General features: G+C 45.1%; 1 pseudogene across 1 annotated transcript in view; it reads right to left on the bottom strand.

Annotated features, from left to right (window-relative positions):
* LOC122564211 (multidrug and toxin extrusion protein 1-like) overlaps positions 1–22,312 on the bottom strand; it is an 87,952-nt pseudogene that overhangs the window by 33,190 nt on the left and 32,450 nt on the right. Inside the window, exons 2-3 of the transcript XR_015752322.1 lie at positions 13,574–13,675; positions 2,319–2,387 (exon numbers count right to left, since the gene is read on the bottom strand). The product of XR_015752322.1 is annotated as a multidrug and toxin extrusion protein 1-like (transcript). The remainder of the gene's footprint in view (positions 1–2,318; positions 2,388–13,573; positions 13,676–22,312) is intronic.

The following is a 22,312-nucleotide window of genomic DNA, read 5'->3' as shown; positions in this document are numbered from 1 at the left end:
CTATTTACCCCACAAAACCAACAGCAGCTTATGCAACAGAAGAAAACGACTATTTTAATAGTTACATCGTTGAACTAAGTTAACCTTTAATCCTTAGTTGCGAACATCGCTGACTAGGCTAACATTTATTACCCATCCCTACTTACCCTTGAACTGAGTGGCATGTTGGGAGATTTCAGAGGATGGGTAAGAGTCAATCACATTGCTGTGGGTCTCAAGTCACATGCAGACCAGACCAGACCAGGTAAGTATGGCAGATTTCCTTCCCCAAATGACATTAGTGACCCCCAATGGGTTTTACAGCAATCAACGATGATCAATTTTTAATTCCAGACTTTCACTGAACTTAAATTTTACTAAACAGGAAAACTAAAGAATTGCAGATTCTGGAAATCTGAAACAAAAAGGGAAAATGCTGTAAAAACTCAGCAGGTCTGCTAGCATCTGAGGAGAGACGGCAGAGATAATATTTTGAGTCACCCGATTAGTCATCACTTAAGTACATAAGAACTCGGAGGAGGAGTAGGCCGTTCAGCCCCATAAGCCTGTTCTACCATTTACTAATACAATCATGACTGATCTCATCTCATCTCCACTTTCCTGCCTGCTCTCAACACTTCAACCCACTATTAATTGAAAATCTATCTCCTCCTTAAATGTAATGAGAGCCCAGCACCCACCTGTAATTTCTCCTCATCTCTGTTTTAAATCTGCTAAACCTTATTCTAAAACATTTCTAGATTGTCCCATAAGGGTCAACAACCACTCTACATTTACTTTGCCAATCCCTGTTAGCATCTTATTTATCTCATTCTTCTAAACTTGAGTGGGTATAGGCCTAAACTGCTCAATCTCTTCTCGTAGGCTATGTCTCTCACATCTGGAATTAATCTAGTGAACACTCTCCGAACTCTGAACTCAGCTAATGTAACTTCAAGATGACAGCCTGATGTAGTGATTGTAACGCGGTCAGCAAAATGGACCTGTAAGGGTCGACATATAAAAAGGATGAGAGTCAGGGATACTGGTGTCTGAATCTGAATGAGGCAGTACTTTAGTCAAGGACTGTTCATGTGTAAATAAAGGGTGACCTTGTGACGGGATACTGGCCTCTGTGTTATGTCTGGTATGTCTCTGATTACCATGTGTTGCAGCACTTAAAATGAATGAACCGTCAATAGTGTTACTTTGAAGTTTAAACCTGAAGACAGTTCTTTATTTTGTCTTCTCCTTGACCAGTCTGATTTAAACACAGCTGAAAATGTGTTGCTGGAAAAGCGCAGCAGGTGAGGCAGCATCCAGGGAACAGGAGAATCGACGTTTCGGGCATAAGCCCTTCTTCAGGAATGATTTAAACACAAACTCATCATCTGACATCGAACCATATAATAAAAGGCATCATATCGATTGAATTGTCCTAATCAACAAATTTAATTAAATCATTGTAGAATTTCAGTATACTGATCAGGAATGGGCTATTGCTTCTCAACCTATTTAAATTTTGAGTTTTTGAGATAAACATAACATTCTTCTGCACTTCTCCCTCAAACATAGATTTATAAATATCTTCCATATCACCCTCTTCAAGTATGTTATGACACACCCCTGGAGCAGGCCAGACTTGAGCCAAGGCTGCCTGGCCCAGAGGTAGGGGCACTACCGCGGCACCACAGGAGTCTATAGAATCAAAGAGATGTACAACACGGAATCAGATCCTTCAGTCCAACCCGTCAATGCCAACCAGATATCCTAAACTGATCTAGTCCCATTTGCCAGCACTTGGTCCATGTCTCTCTAAACCCTTCCTGGTCACGTACCCATCCAGATGCTTTTTTGAATGTTCTTAATCTGGTGCCTCCACCACTTCACAGGAATAGAGTTAGATACTGTGAGTAAGATACCCAATAGGGTCTCGCTCACTTTGCACAAAAATATAAAATGGGAACCAGCTAATCACCTGCCTAGTTCAGATCCTGCAGTGTAATTGGGCAGAATATGCTTCACTAATTTGTGGCTGCCACTTTGTGCCAATTACCCAAGTTGAATTTTACATCCAATCTCCTTGCTTTTTTATAGGTTAGAATGCATGCCTTCCTGTCCATAGCTCAAATATCGCTCTAGCTCAGATAAACAGATTCAGGACCGAATGGGAATTGTATCTTCGATGGTCTGTCTGGATCAAATTCATACAGAGGACTGTGTTCCCCGAGGCCTGACGTTGAATGGATGATTACTCTGATCTGATACAGCAAATTATTTTCCGCTCTATTCAGAGGAAATCACTACCACTTATACAACCTGGAGTTAGCTGCACTGACCTGAGATATGAGTGTGTCACAAGTTGTGGACAGCCCAATACCGATGGAGGTACCTGATAGGGTTATTGACTGTCCAAACAACATAAAAAGAAAAGGAAACATTCAGCAATAAAATCAGAAACATCAGAAAATCAGAAATGTGTTGGAAACATGATACAAAACAATACACATTACGTGTTTAATATAATTGAATAAAATGCCATTGTGAATATTTTTATACATTCCCCCTTCTTTTTGCCTTCTCTCCTGCTTCCGATTAGGTATCAACTGTTGGCATCTTATTTCCTTCAGACCAACCTCATCCGACATTCTCCCTTCACGTTCAAAACTGATCCCTGCCATGGTAGGACTGACAGATGAAAGGAGATTGGATCGGTTAGGACTATATTCACTGGAGTTTAGAAGGAAGTTGGGGGGTGGGAGGTGAGGGGATCTCATAGAAACCTATAAAACCTATAAAACAGGACCAGACAAGATAAATGCAGGAAGGATGTTCCCGATGATTGGGGAGTCCAGAATAAGAGGTCACAGTCTCAGGATGTGGGTAATGTAGTGACTGTAACAAGATCAGACAGGTGGACCTCATAGAATAGGAGTTCCCAGACTGGGGCTGTTAACCTGGTCCAATCAGAGAGCCCTGGCTGACAGAGATAACCAGGAGTGTCGGAGGTTCTGTTTACTCTGAGAGCCAGCTCTAAGGGAGCTGGATCAGCGTTAAGCACTATGCATGTGTAAATAAAGGCTGACTTGTTGATGGGATACTGGCCTCTGTGGATTTCTTCCAGGTAGGTAATTTAAGACTGAAATGACGAGAAACGTCTTCACCCAGAGAGTAGTGAGCCTGTGGAACTCCCTGCCAAGGAACATTGTCGAGGTTGCACCGTTTAATGATTTCAAAAAGGATTTATATGCAGTTCTTAAAACTAAAAGGATCAAAGGGTAAGGGAAGAAAGTGGGACCAAGCTACTGAGTTGGGTAATCGGCCATGATCATATTGAATGGTGGAGCAGGCACAATGGGCTGAATGGTCTACACATTTTCCAATTTTCTATGTTTCTGACCTCCATACTCTGGAGGTCGTCTGGCACATGTTGACCAGAATAATTCCAGGGCTGTCAAAAATATCGAGCAATAAGCGAGTGTCGAGACTAGGCTTGTATTCTCCTGACTTTCGAAGAATCAGACATGATCCCATTGAACTTTATCATACACTTAAAGGTAGAGGTGCAAGTAGGTGCAGGAAGGATGACTCCCCTGGCTAAGGAGGTATCTGGAACCAGGGGCACAGTCTCAGAATAAAGGGAAGAGATTCTGGGTTAAAATAAGGGGGAGTTTCTTCACTCAGAGAATATAAACCATTGGAACCTTTTACCTCAAAATTTAATCATTGAGTATATTCAGGACGGAGATTGGTAGATTCCCAAACACTCATGACTTTGAGAGATGTGGGGATAGCACAGAATAATGGTGTTGTGGTGGATGTTCAGCCAATGGTGAAGAAGCTTAAGTAGTAGAATGGTGAACTCCTTCTGCCCTTTTTCTATTCCTTCTCCTACCTCACATCAACTCCACCTCACAATTGACTGTGCTGCTCATTTTCCTACATTAGCTTTCTCTCCAACTGCACTTCAACTTTAGGATGCTTATCCCTGTGTCCGGCCTCCACTGCACTCCGTGGCAATGAATTCCACAGGCCCACCACTCTCTGGCTGAAGAAATGTCTTCTCATTTCTGTTCTAAAGTAACCCCCTCTAATTCTAAGGCTGTGCTCACGGGTCCTAGTATCCCCGCCTGACGGAAACAATTTCCCAGCGTCCACCCTTTCTAAGCCATGAATTATCTTGTAAGTTTATATTAGATCTCCATTCAATCTTCAAAACTCTAATGAATACAATCCCAGGATCCTCAGCCATTCATCGCATATTAGGCCTAACATTCCAGGGACTATTCATGTGAATCTCCGCTGGACACGCCTTAGTGCCAGTATGTCCTTCCTGAGGTGTCGGGCCCAAAGCTGGACACAGTACTCCAAATGGGGCCTAACCAGAGCTTTATAAAGTCTCAGTAGTACATCCCTGCTTTTACATTCCAACCCTCTTGAGATAAATGACAACATTACATTTGCTTTCTTAACCACAGACTCAACCTGCAAGTCAACCTTTAGAGAATCCTGGACTAGCACTCCCAGATCCCTTCGTACTTTGACTTTATAAATTTTCTCACCATTTAGAAAATAGTCCATGCCAGTGTTCTATTTTCCAAAGTGCAAGACCTCGCATTTGCTCACATTGAATTTCATCAGTCATTTCTTAGACCATGTGATGCTGGAAAAACACAGCAGGCCAGGCAGCATCCGAGGAGCAGGTGAATCGACATTTCGGGCATAAGCCCTTCTTCAGGAATGAGGCTGGTGTGCCAGGCGGGCTGAGATAAAAGGTAGGGGGAAGGGGATTTGGGGGAGGGGCGCTCGGAATGCGATAGATGGAAGGAGGTGAGGGTGATAGGCTGGAGAGGGGGTGGGGGCGGAGAGGTCGGGAAGAAGATTGCAGGTCAAGAGGGCAGTGCTGAATCCGGGGGTTGGGACTGAGAAAAGGTGGGGGGAGGGGAAATGAGGAAGCTGGAGAAATCTACATTCATCCCATGTGGTTGGAGGGTTCCTAGGCAGAAGATGAGGCCCTCTTCCTCCAGGTGTCGTGTGGTCAGGGTCTGGTGATGGAGGAGGCCAAGGGCCTGCATGTCCTTGGCGGAGTGGGAGGGGGAGTTAAAGTGTTCAGCCACGGGACGGTTGGGTTGGTTGGTGCGGGTGTGCCTCCTCCATCGCCAGACCCTGACCACATGACGCTTGGAGGAAGGGCACCTCATCTTCCGCTTAGGAATCCTCCAACCACACAGGATGAATGTGGATTTCTCCAGCTTCCTCATTTCCCCTCCCCCCACCTTATCTCAGTCCCAACCCCGGGATTCAGCACTGCCCTCTTGACCTGCAATCTTCTTCCCGACCTCTCCGCCCCCACCCCCTCTCCGGCCTATCACCCTCACCCTCACCTCTTTCCACCTATCGTATTCCCAGCGCCCCTCCCCCAAATCCCCTCCCCCCTACCTTTTATCTCAGCCCGCCTGGCACACCAGCCTCATTCCTGAAGAAGGGCTTATGCCCGAAATGTCGATTCTCCTGCTCCTCGGATGCTGCCTGGCCTGCTGTGTTTTTCCAGCATCACATTTTTCAACTCTGGTCTCCAGCATCTGCAGTCCTCACTTTCCCCATTTCTTAGACCACTCTCCTAAACTGTCTAAATGTTTCTGTAGCCTCCCCACCTCCTCAGCACTACCTGCCTGTCCACCTAACTCCATATTATTAGTGAATTTTGCCAGAATGCCTCCAGTCCCTTGGTCCAGATCATTAATATATAAAGTGAATAACTATGGCCCCAACACTGAACCCTGCGGGACACTATTTGTCACCAGCTGCCATTCCGATAAAGAATCTTTTATCCCAACTCTCTGCCTTCTGTCAGTCAATCCGCAATCCATGCCAGTAGCTCACATTGAACACCATGGGTCCTCACCTTACTCAGAAGCATATCATGAGGCACCTTATCAAAGGCCTTTTGAAAGTCTAGTTAGATAACATCCAAGGGTTTCCCTCATCTAACCTACCTGTTACGTCTTTAAAGAATTCTAACAGGTTTGTCAGGGATGACCTCCCCTTAATAAATCCATGCTGACTTGTTCTAATCTGACCTTGCACTTCCAAGAATTTAGAAATCTCATCCTTAATGATAGATTCTAGAATTTTACCAACAACCGAGGTTAGGCTAACCGGCCTATAATTTTCCGTCTTTTGTGTTGATCCTTTCATGAACAAGGGGGTTACAGTAGCAATTTTCCAATCATCCGGGACTTTCTGGGACTCCAGTGATTTTTGAAGCTCACAACCAACGCATCCATTATTTCCTCAGCCACCTCTCTCAGAACTCTAGGATGTAGCCCATCAGGGCCAGGAGATTTATCAATTTTTGGATCTTTTAGTTATCAAGTACTTTCTCCTTTGTAATGGGCACCATACTCAACTCTGCCTTTTGACTCTCCTTAATTGTTGGGATATTACTCATGTCTTCCACTGTGAAGATTAACACTAAGTACTTATTCAGTTCTTCAGCTATTTCCTTATCTCCCATCACTAGCTTTCCAGCATCAATTTGGAGCAGCCCAATCTCTACTTTTGCCTCTTGTTTGTTTCTTATGCATTGAAAGAAATTTTTATGGAGAAAGTGAGGTCTGCAGATGCTGGAGATCAAAGTTGAAACTTTATTGCTGGAACAGCACAGCAGGTCAGGCAGCATCCAGGGAACAGGAGATTCGACGTTTCGGGCACAGGCCCTTCTTCAGGAATGAGCAGAGAGTGTTCAGCAGGAGAAGATAAAAGGTAGGGAGGAGGGACTTGGAGGAGGGGAGTTGGAAATGTGATAGGTGGAAAGAGGTCAAGGTGAGGGTGATAGGTCGGAGTAGGGTGGAGGCGGAGAGGTCAAGAAGAAGACTGCAGGTCAGGAAGGCGGTGCCGGGCTGGAAGGATCCGGCTGAGACAAGGTGGGGGGAGGGGGGATGAAGAAGCTGGTGAAGTCCAAGTTCATCCCCTGCGGTTGGAGGGTTCCCAGTCGGAAGATAAGACGCTCCTCCTCCGACCGTCGGGTTGTTGTGGTTTGGCGGTGGATGAGTCCAATGACCTGCATATCCTCGGTGGAGTGGGAGGGGGAGTTGAAATGCTGTGCCACAGGTTGGTTGGGTTGGTTCGTCCGGGTGGCCCAGAGGTGCTCCCTGAATCGCTCCGCAAGTAGGCGGCCTGTCTCTCCAATATAGAGGAGGCCACACCGGCTGCAGCGGATGCAGTAGATGATGTGGGTGGAGGTGCAGGTGAATCTGTGGCGGATATGGAAGTTTCCCTTGGGGCCTTGGAGAGAAGTGAGGGGGGAGGTGTGGGCGCAAGTGTTGCACCTCCTGCGGTTGCAAGGGAAGGTGCCGGGAGTGGTGGTTGGGTCGGTGGGGGGTGTGGATCTGACAAGGGAGTCGCGGAGGGAGTGGTCTCTACGGAAAGCTGATAGGGGAGGGGAGGGAAATATATCCTTGGTGCTGGGGTCTGTTTGGAGGTGGCGGAAGTGACGGCGGATGATGCGCTGTACATGGAGATTGGTGGGGTGGTAGGTGAGGACCAGTGGGGTTCTGTCCTGGTGGCGGTTGGAGGGGCGGGGCTCAAGGGCGGAGGAGCGGGAAGTGGAGGAGATGCGGTGGAGGGCACCGTCGACCACGTCGGGGGGGAAATTGCGGTCCTTGAAGAAGGAGGCCATCTGTGTTGTACGTAATTTGAACTGGTCCTCCTGGGAGCAGATGCGGCGGAGACGAAGGAATTGGGAGAATGGGATAGCGTTTTTACAGGGGGCAGGATGGGAGGAGGTGTAGTCCAGGTAGTTGTGGGAGTCGGTAGGTTTGTAGTAGATGTCCGTGTTGATTCGGTCGCCTGAGATAGAAACAGAAAGGTCTAGGAAGGGGAGGGAGGAGTCCGAGACTGTCCAGGTGAATTTGAGGTCGGGGTGGAAGGTGTTGGTGTAGTGGATGAACTGTTCAACCTCCTCGTGGGAGCACGAGGTAGCGCCGATACAGTCATCAATGTAGCGAAGAAAAAGATGGGGGGTGGGGCCAGTGTAGTTGCGGAAGATGGATTGTTCCACATACCCTACGAAGAGGCAGGCATAGCTGGGGCCCATGCGGGTGCCCATGGCTACTCCTTTTGTTTGGAGAAAGTGGGAGGATTGGAAAGAAAAGTTGTTCAGGGTGAGGACCAGTTCGGTTAGTCGAAGGAGGGTGTCGGTGGAAGGGTACTGGGTGGTACGGCGGGAAAGGAAGAAGCGGAGTGCTTTGAGTCCTTCGTGATGGGGGATGGAGGTGTACAGGGACTGGATGTCCATGGTGAAGATGAGGCGTTGGGGACCGGGGAAGCGGAAATCCTGGAGGAGGTGGAGGGCGTGGGTGGTGTCACGAACGTAGGTGGGGAGTTCTTGGACTAATGGGGACAGGACCGTGTCGAGGTATGCCGAGATGAGTTCGGTTGGGCAGGAGCAGGCTGAGACGATGGGTCGTCCGGGGCAGTCAGGTTTGTGGATTTTGGGCAGGAGGTAGAAACGGGCGGTTCGGGGTTGTGGGACTATGAGGTTGGAGGCGGTGGATGGGAGGTCCCCTGAGGTGATGAGGTTATGGACGGTCTGGGAGATGATGGTTTGGTGGTGGGGGGTGGGGTCATGGTCAAGGGGACGGTAGGAGGAGGTATCTGCGAGCTGGCGTTTGGCCTCAGCGGTGTAAAGGTCAGTGCGCCAAACTACTACTGCGCCTCCCTTGTCAGCTGGTTTGATGGTGAGGTTGGGGTTGGAACGGAGGGAGTGGAGGGCTGCGCGTTCCGAGGTGTATGATCAATTTTAATATTACTGGCTAGCCTACCTTCATATTTGATCCTCTCCTTCCTTATTTCTCTCTTTGTTATCCTCTGTCTGTTATTGTAGTCTTCTCAATCTTCTGATTTCCCATTGCTCTTGGCTACTTTATAGGCTCTCACATTTCCTGACTTCCTTTGCCAGCCATGGTTGTCTAACCCACGTCCCTCCCTGCCCCCCCACTCCCCCACCACTAGGTAATCTTTCTTTTCTTTGGGATGAACCTCTGTACTGTGTCCTCAATTACACCCAGAAACTCCTGCCATTGTTGCTCTACTGTCTTCCCCACTAGGCTAGATTTTCATCAGTTTCTGTAATTACCTTTATTTAACTGTAACACCATTTTATCTGATTTTGCCTTCTCTCTTTCAAACTGCAGACTGAACTCTACCACATTATGATCGCTGCCTCCTAAGTGTTTCCTGACTTTAAGATCTTTTATAAAGTCTGGCTTGTTGCATCGCACTAAGTCCAGAAGAGCCTGCTCCCTTGTGGGCTCCATCACAAGCTGTTCCAAAAAGCCATCCTGTAAGCATTCCATGAAATCCCTTTCTTTGGATCTACCAGCAACATTATTCACCCAGTCCATTTGCATATTGAAATCCCCCACGATTGCTGTGACCGTACCTTTCTGACATTCCCTATCTATTTTAAAGAAGAACAAACAAAGAATAAAAAAAAGTTACAGTCCAGGAACAGGCCCTTCGGCCCTCCAAGCCTGAGCTGATCCAAATCTACTGTCTAAACCTGTCACCCAATTCCTACGCATCTGTATCCCTCTGCCCCCCACCTAGTCATGCATCTGTCCAGATGCATCTTAAATGAATCTATCGTGCCTGCCTCTACCACCTCTGCTGACAACGTGTTCCAAATGCCCACCACCCTCTGTGTGAAGTACTTGCCGCATATATCCCCCTGAAGTTTTCCACCTCTCACCTTGAAAGCATGACCTCTCATTATTGAATCCTTCACCCTAGGAAAAAGCTTGTCTCTATCCACCCTGTCAATACCCTTCATGATTTTGTAAACTTTAATCAGGTCCCCCCTCAATCTTCTTTTTTCTAATGACCTACTCAATCTAGCACCTTCCATACCAGGCAGCATCCTCGTAAACCTTCTCTGCACCCTCTCCAAAGTGTTCACATCCTTTTGGTAATGTGGCGACCGGAACTATACACAGTATTCTAAATGCGGCCGAACCAATGTCTTGTACAATTTTAACATGACTTGCCAGCTCTTATACTCAATACTCCGTCCAATGAAGGTTAGCATACCATATGCGTCCTTGACCACTCTATCCATCTGTGCAGCAACCTTCAGGGTACAATGGACCTGCACTCCCAGATCTCTCTGCTCATTAACTTTTCCCAAGGCTCTTCCATTCATTGTATAATTCCCTCTCGAATTAGTCTTGCCTAAATGCATCACCTCACGTTTGTCTGGATTTAAATCCATCTGCCACTTTCCCACCCAACTCTCCAGTCTATCTATATCATCCTATATTCTTTGCGTGTCTCTTATGCTTTCTGCTACTCCACCAATCTTCGTGTTATCTGCAAACTTGCTGATCATACCAACAATGCCCTCGTCCAGATCATTTATGTATATTACAAACAACAGTGGCCCCAGCACTGATCCCTGTGGAACACCCTGGTCACCTTTCTCCATTTCGAAAAACTCCCTTCAACGACTACTCTCTGTCTCTTGTTGCTCAACCAGTTCTTTATCCACCTAGCTAGAACACCCTGCACACCATGTGACTTCACCTTCTCCAATCAGTCTACCATGGGGAACCTTATCAAACGCCTTACTAAAGTCCATGTATATGACATCAACAGCCCTTCCTTCATCTAACAACTTGGTCACTTCCTCGAAGAACTCTATTAAGTTGGTAAGACACAGTCTCCCCCACACAAAATCATGTTGCCTATCACTGATAAGCCCATTCTTTTTGAAATATAAATAGATCCTATCCCTCAATACCCTCTCCAGCAACTTTTCCACCACCAACTTCAGGCTCTCTGGTCTGTAGTTACCTGGAATATCCCTACTACCCTTCTTGTACAGGGGGACAACATGAGCAACCTTCCAGTCCTCCGGCACCTCACCTGTATTTAAGGATGCAGGGCCCTAGCTATTTCCTCTCTTGCCTCCCTCAGCAACCTGGAATAGATCCCATCCGGTCCTGGGGATTTGTCCACCTTAATAACCTTTAGCCTACCCAACACATCTTCCCTAGTTATGCCAACGTGATCCAGACTAATCACACTTCTATCTCTAATCTCAACATTCATCATGTTCCTCTCCTCAGTGAACACTGATGCAAAGTAATCGTTCAGAATCTCACCCATTCTCTCAAGTTCCACACACAGCCTTCCTTTATTATCCTTTAGTGGACCAATCTTTTCTCTAGTTATCCGCTTGGTTCTTATATAAAAATAAAATGCTTTCGGATTCTCCTTAATCCTGCTCACTAAAGCTATTTCATGACCCCTTTTAGCCCGTTTGATTCCTCATTTAAGACTTGTCCTACTCTTCCGATATTGCTCCATGGCCCGTTCTGTTCTTAGCTGCCTGGACCTTACGTACACTTCCCTTTTCCTCTTGGCTAATCATACAATTTCTCCTGTTATCCACGGTTCATGAATCTTGCCCTTCCTATCCTTTACCTTCAACGGGGCATGCCTATCCTGCACTACCGTTAACCTATCTTTGAAAGACTCCCACATCTCAAATGTGGACTTCCCTTTAAATAGCTATGTCCCATCCATATTTCTGAGCTCCTGCCTAATTTTGATATAATTGGCCTTGGCCCAGTTTAGTACTCTTCCCTTAGGATCACTCTCATCTTTATCTATGAGTATTCTAAAACTTACAGAATTGTGGTCACTGTTCCCAAAGAAATCCCCCACCGTAACCTCTGCCACCTGGCCTGGCTTGTTCCCCAGTACCAGATCCAATATGGCCCTTCCTTCATCGGACTATTGACATACTGCTCTAAAAACTCTCCTGGACACTTTTTACAGATTCTGCCCCATCCAGACCTCTGACGTTAAGTGTATTCCAGTCAATGTTGGGAAAATTAAAATTTCCCATCACCACTACCCTATAGCCTCTACATCTTTCCATAATTTGTTTATCTATTTGTTCTTCTATCTCACGCTCACTGTTGGGAGGCCTGTAATACAGCCCCAACAATGTAACTGCACCCTTCTTATTTCTCAGCTTTACCCATAAAGCCTCACTATCCAAGACCTCCATTGTGTCCTCCTTCAGCACAGCCGTGGTATCATCCCTGACCAACAATGCAACTCCAGCCCCCCTTTTACTTCCCTCCCTGTCCTGTCTGAAGCGTCTGTATCCTGGAACATTTAGTTACCAATTATCATGCCCTTCCTTCAATCAAGTCTCTGTGATTGCAATAACATCATACTCCCAGGCACCAGTCCGAACCCGAAGTTCATCTGCCTTACCCACTATGCTCCTTGCATTAAAGTAGATGCATTTCAGGCCCTCAGTTCTTTTGCGCACATCTGCTCTCTGCCTATTCTTTCCCTTATTAATGCTATCTTAATGATTCTTACAGTCTCCACCTCGCTGCCTACTTGTTTTCTCTTCTGGTTCCCAGCCCCCTGCCACATTAGTTTAAAACCTCCCCAGCAGCAGTAGCAAAACCTGCCTCAAGGCATTGGTTCCGGTGTGGTTCAGATGTAGACCATCCATTTTGTAATAGTCCCACCTTCCCCAGAACCGGTTCCAATGTCCAACAAATCTGAACCCCTCCCTCCTTCACCATCTCTCAAGCCACGTACATCTTGGTACATTTTGCGTCCCTGGTCCTGACCACTGCTGGGAGGTCTGTACATAACTCCCACTATGTTTTTTTTTGCCTTTGTGGTTCCTCAACTCTACCCATACAGATTCCACATCATCTGACCCTATGTCATTCAGTGCCATAGATCTAATCACATCCTTAACTAACAAGGCAACTCCGGCCCCTCTGCCTGTCTCCCCCTCTTTTCGGTAAGTTGTAAATCCTTGGACGTTTAACTGCTAGTCCTGAACCCCCTGCAACCACTTCTTTGTGATGCCTACTATATCATTATCATTCACGATGATTTGTGCTGTTAATTCATCGACTTTGTTATGAATACTGCGAGCAATCAGGTAAAGCACCTTAATGCTAATTTTCTTATCCTCATGATTTCCATCACCTTTCGTCATATGTCCTAAGTTATTCTTCATTGACCATCCTTTATATCTGGTTAATGCTCCTATGGAATGCCATGAGACCTAATTACATGAAAGGTGCATTGTAAATATGTTGTAAGTTGTTGTTGGTGTTGATCTAGTTCCACATGCCTCCCCAGCTGCTGAGTGCCTGACACGAGTGACCAATCCTCCCGTGTCAGCCAAGTGACTGCCAGAGGGTGAACTCCCCATGTAGGGCATTAAGACGGAGCCCAATCTCGCCCTCACCCAATGTCCCCCACACCCATGGGACTTCCAGGATGGCTCATTGAGAACAGTGATGAGCTGGAATGTCGAGCTGATGTTCCTGGTCTTTAGCCTGGGGGGCCACTGAAGCAACTGCCGGGCTCCAGTTGCCCTTCCATTGAGAGCAGCAGGTAGAGACCAGGCTTTTTCACAAGGAGCAGTTCATCAGCTGGTAACGGCACTGAGCTTGGCACTGATAGGAAGCAATGCAATTTCATTGCTATTTTATACAGGAGATGTTAGCATCAATAAATATACATATTTTTAACATGAACTCACCGCTATAGCAAGACTGACTGCGTCCAATTCAATTTTTCCTAAATGCCCACAGAACGCAGAACTGACAATATGTATAAGATTTGTCAGTAGCTGAGTCAAAAACTGTGAAAGGAAAATGAATGAAAATTATCTACAATGTGAAATTACCTACCATGAGAAATGACCTACAATGAGAAATGATTTACAATGGGAAATGATCTACATTGGGAAATGATCTACAATGGGAAACGATCTACAATGGGAAACAATCTACAATGAGAAACGATCTACACTGGGAAATGATCTACAATGGGAAACGATCTACACTGGGAAATGATCTACAATGGGAAACAATTTACAATGGGAAATGATCTACAATGGGAAACGATCTACAATGGGAAACGATCTACAATGGGAAATGATCTACAATGGGAAACGATCTACACTGGGAAATGATTTACATTGGGAAATGATCTACACTGGGAAATGATCTACACTGGGAAACGATCTACACTGGGAAATGATTTACAATGGGAAATGATCTACAATGGGAAAGTATCTACACTGGGAAATGATCTACACTGGGAAACAATCTACAATGGGAATGTATCTACATTGGGAAATTATCTACAATGGGAAACGATCTACAATGGGAAACGATCTACACTGGGAAATGATCTACAATGGGAAACGATCTACAATGGGAAATGATCTACAATGGGAAATGATCTACACTGGGAAATGATCTACAATGGGAAAGTATCTACATTGGGAAATGATCTACAATGGGAAACGATCTACACTGGGAGATGATCTACAATGGGAAACGATCTACACTGGGAGATGATCTACAATGGGAAAGTATCTACATTGGGAAATGATCTACAACGGGAAACGATCTACAATGGGAAATGATCTACAATGGGAAACGATCTACACTGGGAAACGATCTACAATGGGAAATGATCTACACTGGGAAATGATCTACAATGGGAAATGATCTACAATGGGAAATGATCTACATTTGGAAATGATCTACAATGGGAAACGATCTACAATGGGAAATGATCTACACTGGGAAATGATCTACAATGGGAAATGATCTACACTGGGAAATGATCTACAATGGGAAATGATCTACAATGGGAAATGATCTACACTGGGAAACGATCTACAATGGGAAATGATCTACACTGGGAAACGATCTACACTGGGAGACGATCTACAATGGGAAATGATCTACAATGGGAAACGATCTACACTGGGAGATGATCTACAATGGGAAATGATCTACACTGGGAAATGATCTACAATGGGAAATGATCTACAATGGGAAATGATCTACATTGGGAAATGATCTACAATGGGAAACGATCTACAATGGGAAATGATCTACACTGGGAAATGATCTACAATGGGAAATGATCTACAATGGGAAACGATCTACATTGGGAAATGATCTACAATGGGAAACGATCTACAATGGGAAATGATCTACAATGGGAAATGATCTACACTGGGAAACGATCTACAATGGGAAATGATCTACAATGGGAAATGATCTACACTGGGAAATGATCTACAATGGGAAATGATCTACAATGGGAAACGATCTACATTGGGAAATGATCTACAATGGGAAACGATCTACAATGGGAAATGATCAACAATGGGAAATGATCTACACTGGGAAACGATCTACAATGGGAAATGATCTACAATGGGAAACGATCTACACTGGGAAATGATCTACAATGGGAAATGATCTACACTGGGAAATGATCTACAATGGGAAATGATCTACAATGGGAAACGATCTACACTGGGAAATGATCTACAATGGGAAATGATCTACACTGGGAAATGATCTACAATGGGAAATGATCTACATTGGGAAATGATCTACAATGGGAAACGATCTACAATGGGAAATGATCTACAATGGGAAATGATCTACACTGGGAAATGATCTACAATGGGAAATGATCTACACTGGGAAATGATCTACAATGGGAGATGATCTACAATGGGAAATGATCTACACTGGGAAATGATCTACAATGGGAAATGATCTACAATGGGAAATGATCTACATTGGGAAATGATCTACAATGGGAAATGATCTACAATGGGAAATGATCTACATTTGGAAATGATCTACAATGGGAAACGATCTACAATGGGAAATGATCTACACTGGGAAATGATCTACAATGGGAAATGATCTACACTGGGAAATGATCTACAATGGGAAATGATCTACAATGGGAAATGATCTACACTGGGAAACGATCTACAATGGGAAATGATCTACAATGGGAAATGATCTACAATGGGAAATGATCTACACTGGGAAACGATCTACACTGGGAGACGATCTACAATGGGAAATGATCTACAATGGGAAACGATCTACACTGGGAGATGATCTACAATGGGAAATGATCTACAATGGGAAACGATCTACACTGGGAAACGATCTACAATGGGAAATGATCTACACTGGGAAATGATCTACAATGGGAAATGATCTACAATGGGAAATGATCTACATTTGGAAATGATCTACAATGGGAAACGATCTACAATGGGAAATGATCTACACTGGGAAATGATCTACAATGGGAAATGATCTACAATGGGAAATGATCTACACTGGGAAACGATCTACAATGGGAAATGATCTACAATGGGAAACGATCTACACTGGGAGATGATCTACAATGGGAAATGATCTACAATGGGAAACGATCTACACTGGGAAACGATCTACAATGGGAAATGATCTACACTGGGAAATGATCTACAATGGGAAATGATCTACAATGGGAAATGATCTACATTTGGAAATGATCTACAATGGGAAACGATCTACAATGGGAAATGATCTACACTGGGAAATGATCTACAATGGGAAATGATCTACACTGGGAAATGATCTACAATGGGAAATGATCTACAATGGGAAATGATCTACACTGGGAAACGATCTACAATGGGAAATGATCTACAATGGGAAATGATCTACAATGGGAAATGATCTACACTGGGAAACGATCTACACTGGGAGACGATCTACAATGGGAAATGATCTACAATGGGAAACGATCTACACTGGGAGATGATCTACAATGGGAAATGATCTACACTGGGAAATGATCTACAATGGGAAATGATCTGCAATGGGAAATGATCTACATTGGGAAATGATCTACAATGGGAAACGATCTACAATGGGAAATGATCTACAATGGGAAACGATCTACAATGGGAAACGATCTACAATGGGAAATGATCTACAATGGGAAATGATCTACACTGGGAAACGATCTACAATGGGAAATGATCTACAATGGGAAACGATCTACACTGGGAAATGATCTACAATGGGAAATGATCTACAATGGGAAATGATCTACACTGGGAAATGATCTACAATGGGAAATGATCTACAATGGGAAACGATCTACACTGGGAAATGATCTACAATGGGAAATGATCTACACTGGGAAATGATCTACAATGGGAAATGATCTACATTGGGAAATGATCTACAATGGGAAATGATCTACACTGGGAAACGATCTACAATGGGAAATGATCTACAATGGGAAACGATCTACACTGGGAGATGATCTACAATGGGAAATGATCTACAATGGGAAACGATCTACACTGGGAAACGATCTACAATGGGAAATGATCTACACTGGGAAATGATCTACAATGGGAAATGATCTACAATGGGAAATGATCTACATTTGGAAATGATCTACAATGGGAAACGATCTACAATGGGAAATGATCTACACTGGGAAATGATCTACAATGGGAAATGATCTACACTGGGAAATGATCTACAATGGGAAATGATCTACAATGGGAAACGATCTACACTGGGAAATGATCTACAATGGGAAATGATCTACACTGGGAAATGATCTACAATGGGAAATGATCTACATTGGGAAATGATCTACAATGGGAAACGATCTACAATGGGAAATGATCTACAATGGGAAATGATCTACACTGGGAAATGATCTACAATGGGAAATGATCTACACTGGGAAATGATCTACAATGGGAGATGATCTACAATGGGAAATGATCTACACTGGGAAATGATCTACAATGGGAAATGATCTACAATGGGAAATGATCTACATTGGGAAATGATCTACAATGGGAAATGATCTACAATGGGAAATGATCTACATTTGGAAATGATCTACAATGGGAAACGATCTACAATGGGAAATGATCTACACTGGGAAATGATCTACAATGGGAAATGATCTACACTGGGAAATGATCTACAATGGGAAATGATCTACAATGGGAAATGATCTACACTGGGAAACGATCTACAATGGGAAATGATCTACAATGGGAAATGATCTACAATGGGAAATGATCTACACTGGGAAACGATCTACACTGGGAGACGATCTACAATGGGAAATGATCTACAATGGGAAACGATCTACACTGGGAGATGATCTACAATGGGAAATGATCTACAATGGGAAACGATCTACACTGGGAAACGATCTACAATGGGAAATGATCTACACTGGGAAATGATCTACAATGGGAAATGATCTACAATGGGAAATGATCTACATTTGGAAATGATCTACAATGGGAAACGATCTACAATGGGAAATGATCTACACTGGGAAATGATCTACAATGGGAAATGATCTACACTGGGAAATGATCTACAATGGGAAATGATCTACAATGGGAAATGATCTACACTGGGAAACGATCTACAATGGGAAATGATCTACAATGGGAAACGATCTACACTGGGAGATGATCTACAATGGGAAATGATCTACAATGGGAAACGATCTACACTGGGAAACGATCTACAATGGGAAATGATCTACACTGGGAAATGATCTACAATGGGAAATGATCTACAATGGGAAATGATCTACATTTGGAAATGATCTACAATGGGAAACGATCTACAATGGGAAATGATCTACACTGGGAAATGATCTACAATGGGAAATGATCTACAATGGGAAATGATCTACACTGGGAAACGATCTACAATGGGAAATGATCTACAATGGGAAATGATCTACAATGGGAAATGATCTACACTGGGAAACGATCTACACTGGGAGACGATCTACAATGGGAAATGATCTACAATGGGAAACGATCTACACTGGGAGATGATCTACAATGGGAAATGATCTACACTGGGAAATGATCTACAATGGGAAATGATCTACAATGGGAAATGATCTACATTGGGAAATGATCTACAATGGGAAACGATCTACAATGGGAAATGATCTACAATGGGAAACGATCTACAATGGGAAACGATCTACAATGGGAAATGATCTACAATGGGAAATGATCTACACTGGGAAACGATCTACAATGGGAAATGATCTACAATGGGAAACGATCTACACTGGGAAATGATCTACAATGGGAAATGATCTACAATGGGAAATGATCTACACTGGGAAATGATCTACAATGGGAAATGATCTACAATGGGAAACGATCTACACTGGGAAATGATCTACAATGGGAAATGATCTACACTGGGAAATGATCTACAATGGGAAATGATCTACATTGGGAAATGATCTACAATGGGAAACGATCTACAATGGGAAATGATCTACAATGGGAAATGATCTACACTGGGAAATGATCTACAATGGGAAATTATCTACACTGGGAAATGATCTACAATGGGAGATGATCTACAATGGGAAATGATCTACACTGGGAAATGATCTACAATGGGAAATGATCTACAATGGGAAATGATCTACATTGGGAAATGGAGAAAGTGAGGTCTGCAGATGCTGGAGATCAAAGTTGAAACTTTATTGCTGGAACAGCACAGCAGGTCAGGCAGCATCCAGGGAACAGGAGATTCGACGTTTCGGGCACAGGCCCTTCTTCAGGAATGAGCAGAGAGTGTTCAGCAGGAGAAGATAAAAGGTAGGGAGGAGGGACTTGGAGGAGGGGAGTTGGAAATGTGATAGGTGGAAAGAGGTCAAGGTGAGGGTGATAGGTCGGAGTAGGGTGGAGGCGGAGAGGTCAAGAAGAAGACTGCAGGTCAGGAAGGCGGTGCCGGGCTGGAAGGATCCGGCTGAGACAGGGTGGGGGGAGGGGGGATGAAGAAACTGGTGAAGTCCAAGTTCATCCCCTGCGGTTGGAGGGTTCCCAGTCGGAAGATAAGACGCTCCTCCTCCGACCGTCGGGTTGTTGTGGTTTGGCGGTGGATGAGTCCAATGACCTGCATATCCTCGGTGGAGTGGGAGGGGGAGTTGAAATGCTGTGCCACAGGTTGGTTGGGTTGGTTCGTCCGGGTGGCCCAGAGGTGCTCTCTGAATCGCTCCGCAAGTAGGCGGCCTGTCTCCCCAATATAGAGGAGGCCACACCGGCTGCAGCGGATGCAGTAGATGATGTGGGTGGAGGTGCAGGTGAATCTGTGGCGGATATGGAAGTTTCCCTTGGGGCCTTGGAGAGAAGTGAGGGGGGAGGTGTGGGCGCAAGTGTTGCACCTCCTGCGGTTGCAAGGGAAGGTGCCGGGAGTGGTGGTTGGGTCGGTGGGGGGTGTGGATCTGACAAGGGAGTCGCGGAGGGAGTGGTCTCTACGGAAAGCTCGCGGAGGGAGTGGTCTCTACGGAAAGACCAGTTCAAAATACGTACAACACAGATGGCCTCCTTCTTCAAGGACCGCAATTTCCCCCCCGACGTGGTCGACGGTGCCCTCCACCGCATCTCCTCCACTTCCCGCTCCTCCGCCCTTGAGCCCCGCCCCTCCAACCGCCACCAGGACAGAACCCCACTGGTCCTCACCTACCACCCCACCAATCTCCATGTACAGCGCATCATCCGCCGTCACTTCCGCCACCTCCAAACAGACCCCAGCACCAAGGATATATTTCCCTCCCCTCCCCTATCAGCTTTCCGTAGAGACCACTCCCTCCGCGACTCCCTTGTCAGATCCACACCCCCCACCGACCCAACCACCACTCCCGGCACCTTCCCTTGCAACCGCAGGAGGTGCAACACTTGCGCCCACACCTCCCCCCTCACTTCTCTCCAAGGCCCCAAGGGAAACTTCCATATCCGCCACAGATTCACCTGCACCTCCACCCACATCATCTACTGCATCCGCTGCAGCCGGTGTGGCCTCCTCTATATTGGGGAGACAGGCCGCCTACTTGCGGAGCGATTCAGAGAGCACCTCTGGGCCACCCGGACGAACCAACCCAACCAACCTGTGGCACAGCATTTCAACTCCCCCTCCCACTCCACCGAGGATATGCAGGTCATTGGACTCATCCACCGCCAAACCACAACAACCCGACGGTCGGAGGAGGAGCGTCTTATCTTCCGACTGGGAACCCTCCAACCGCAGGGGATGAACTTGGACTTCACCAGTTTCTTCATCCCCCCTCCCCCCACCCTGTCTCAGCCGGATCCTTCCAGCCCGGCACCGCCTTCCTGACCTGCAGTCTTCTTCTTGACCTCTCCGCCTCCACCCTACTCCGACCTATCACCCTCACCTTGACCTCTTTCCACCTATCACATTTCCAACTCCCCTCCTCCAAGTCCCTCCTCCCTACCTTTTATCTTCTCCTGCTGAACACTCTCTGCTCATTCCTGAAGAAGGGCCTGTGCCCGAAACGTCGAATCTCCTGTTCCCTGGATGCTGCCTGACCTGCTGTGCTGTTCCAGCAATAAAGTTTCTACATTGGGAAATGATCTACAATGGGAAACGATCTACAATGGGAAACGATCTACAATGGGAAATGATCTACAATGGGAAACGATCTACAATGGGAAATGATCTACACTGGGAAATGATCTACACTGGGAAATGATCTACAATGGGAAATGATCTACAATGGGAAATGATCTACATTGGGAAATGATCTACAATGGGAAACGATCTACAATGGGAAATGGTCTACAATGGGAAACGATCTACAATGGGAAATGATCTACAATGGGAAATGATCTACAATGGGAAACGATCTACAATGGGAAATGATCTACAATGGGAAACGATCTACAATTGGAAATGATCTACAATGGGAAACGATCTACAATGGGAAACGATCTACAATGGGAAATGATCTACAATGGGAAATGATCTACAATGGGAAACGATCTACAATGGGAAATGATCTACACTGGGAAACGATCTACAATGGGAAATGATCTACAATGGGAAATGATCTACAATGGGAAATGATCTACATTGGGAAATGATCTACAATGGGAAACGATCTACAATGGGAAACGATCTACAATGGGAAATGGTCTACAATGGGAAACGATCTATAATGGGAAATGATCTACAATGGGAAATGATCTACAATGGGAAACGATCTACAATGGGAAACGATCTACAATGGGAAATGATCTACAATGGGAAACGATCTACAATGGGAAATGATCTACACTGGGAAATGATCTACAATGGGAAATGATCTACAATGGGAAATGATCTACAATGGGAGACGATCTACAATAGGAAATGATCTACCATGAGAAATGACTTACAATGGGAAATGATCTACGAAAGAAATGATCTACACTGGGAAATGATCTACAATGAGAAATAATCTACAATGAGAAATGACTTACAATGGGAAATGACTTACAAAAGAAATTATTTACACTGGGAAGTGATTTACAATGGAAAGTGATCTACAATGAGAAATGACTTATGATGGGAAATGATCTATAAAAGAA

This window comes from Chiloscyllium plagiosum, unplaced genomic scaffold (assembly GCF_037043375.1).
Source record: "Chiloscyllium plagiosum isolate Xiang-an unplaced genomic scaffold, Cpla_swu_hap1 HiC_scaffold_31, whole genome shotgun sequence".
NCBI lineage: Eukaryota > Metazoa > Chordata > Chondrichthyes > Orectolobiformes > Hemiscylliidae > Chiloscyllium > Chiloscyllium plagiosum.
The sequence above is the reverse complement of the archived record's forward strand: the minus strand, read 5'-3'. Positions and strand labels throughout refer to the sequence as shown.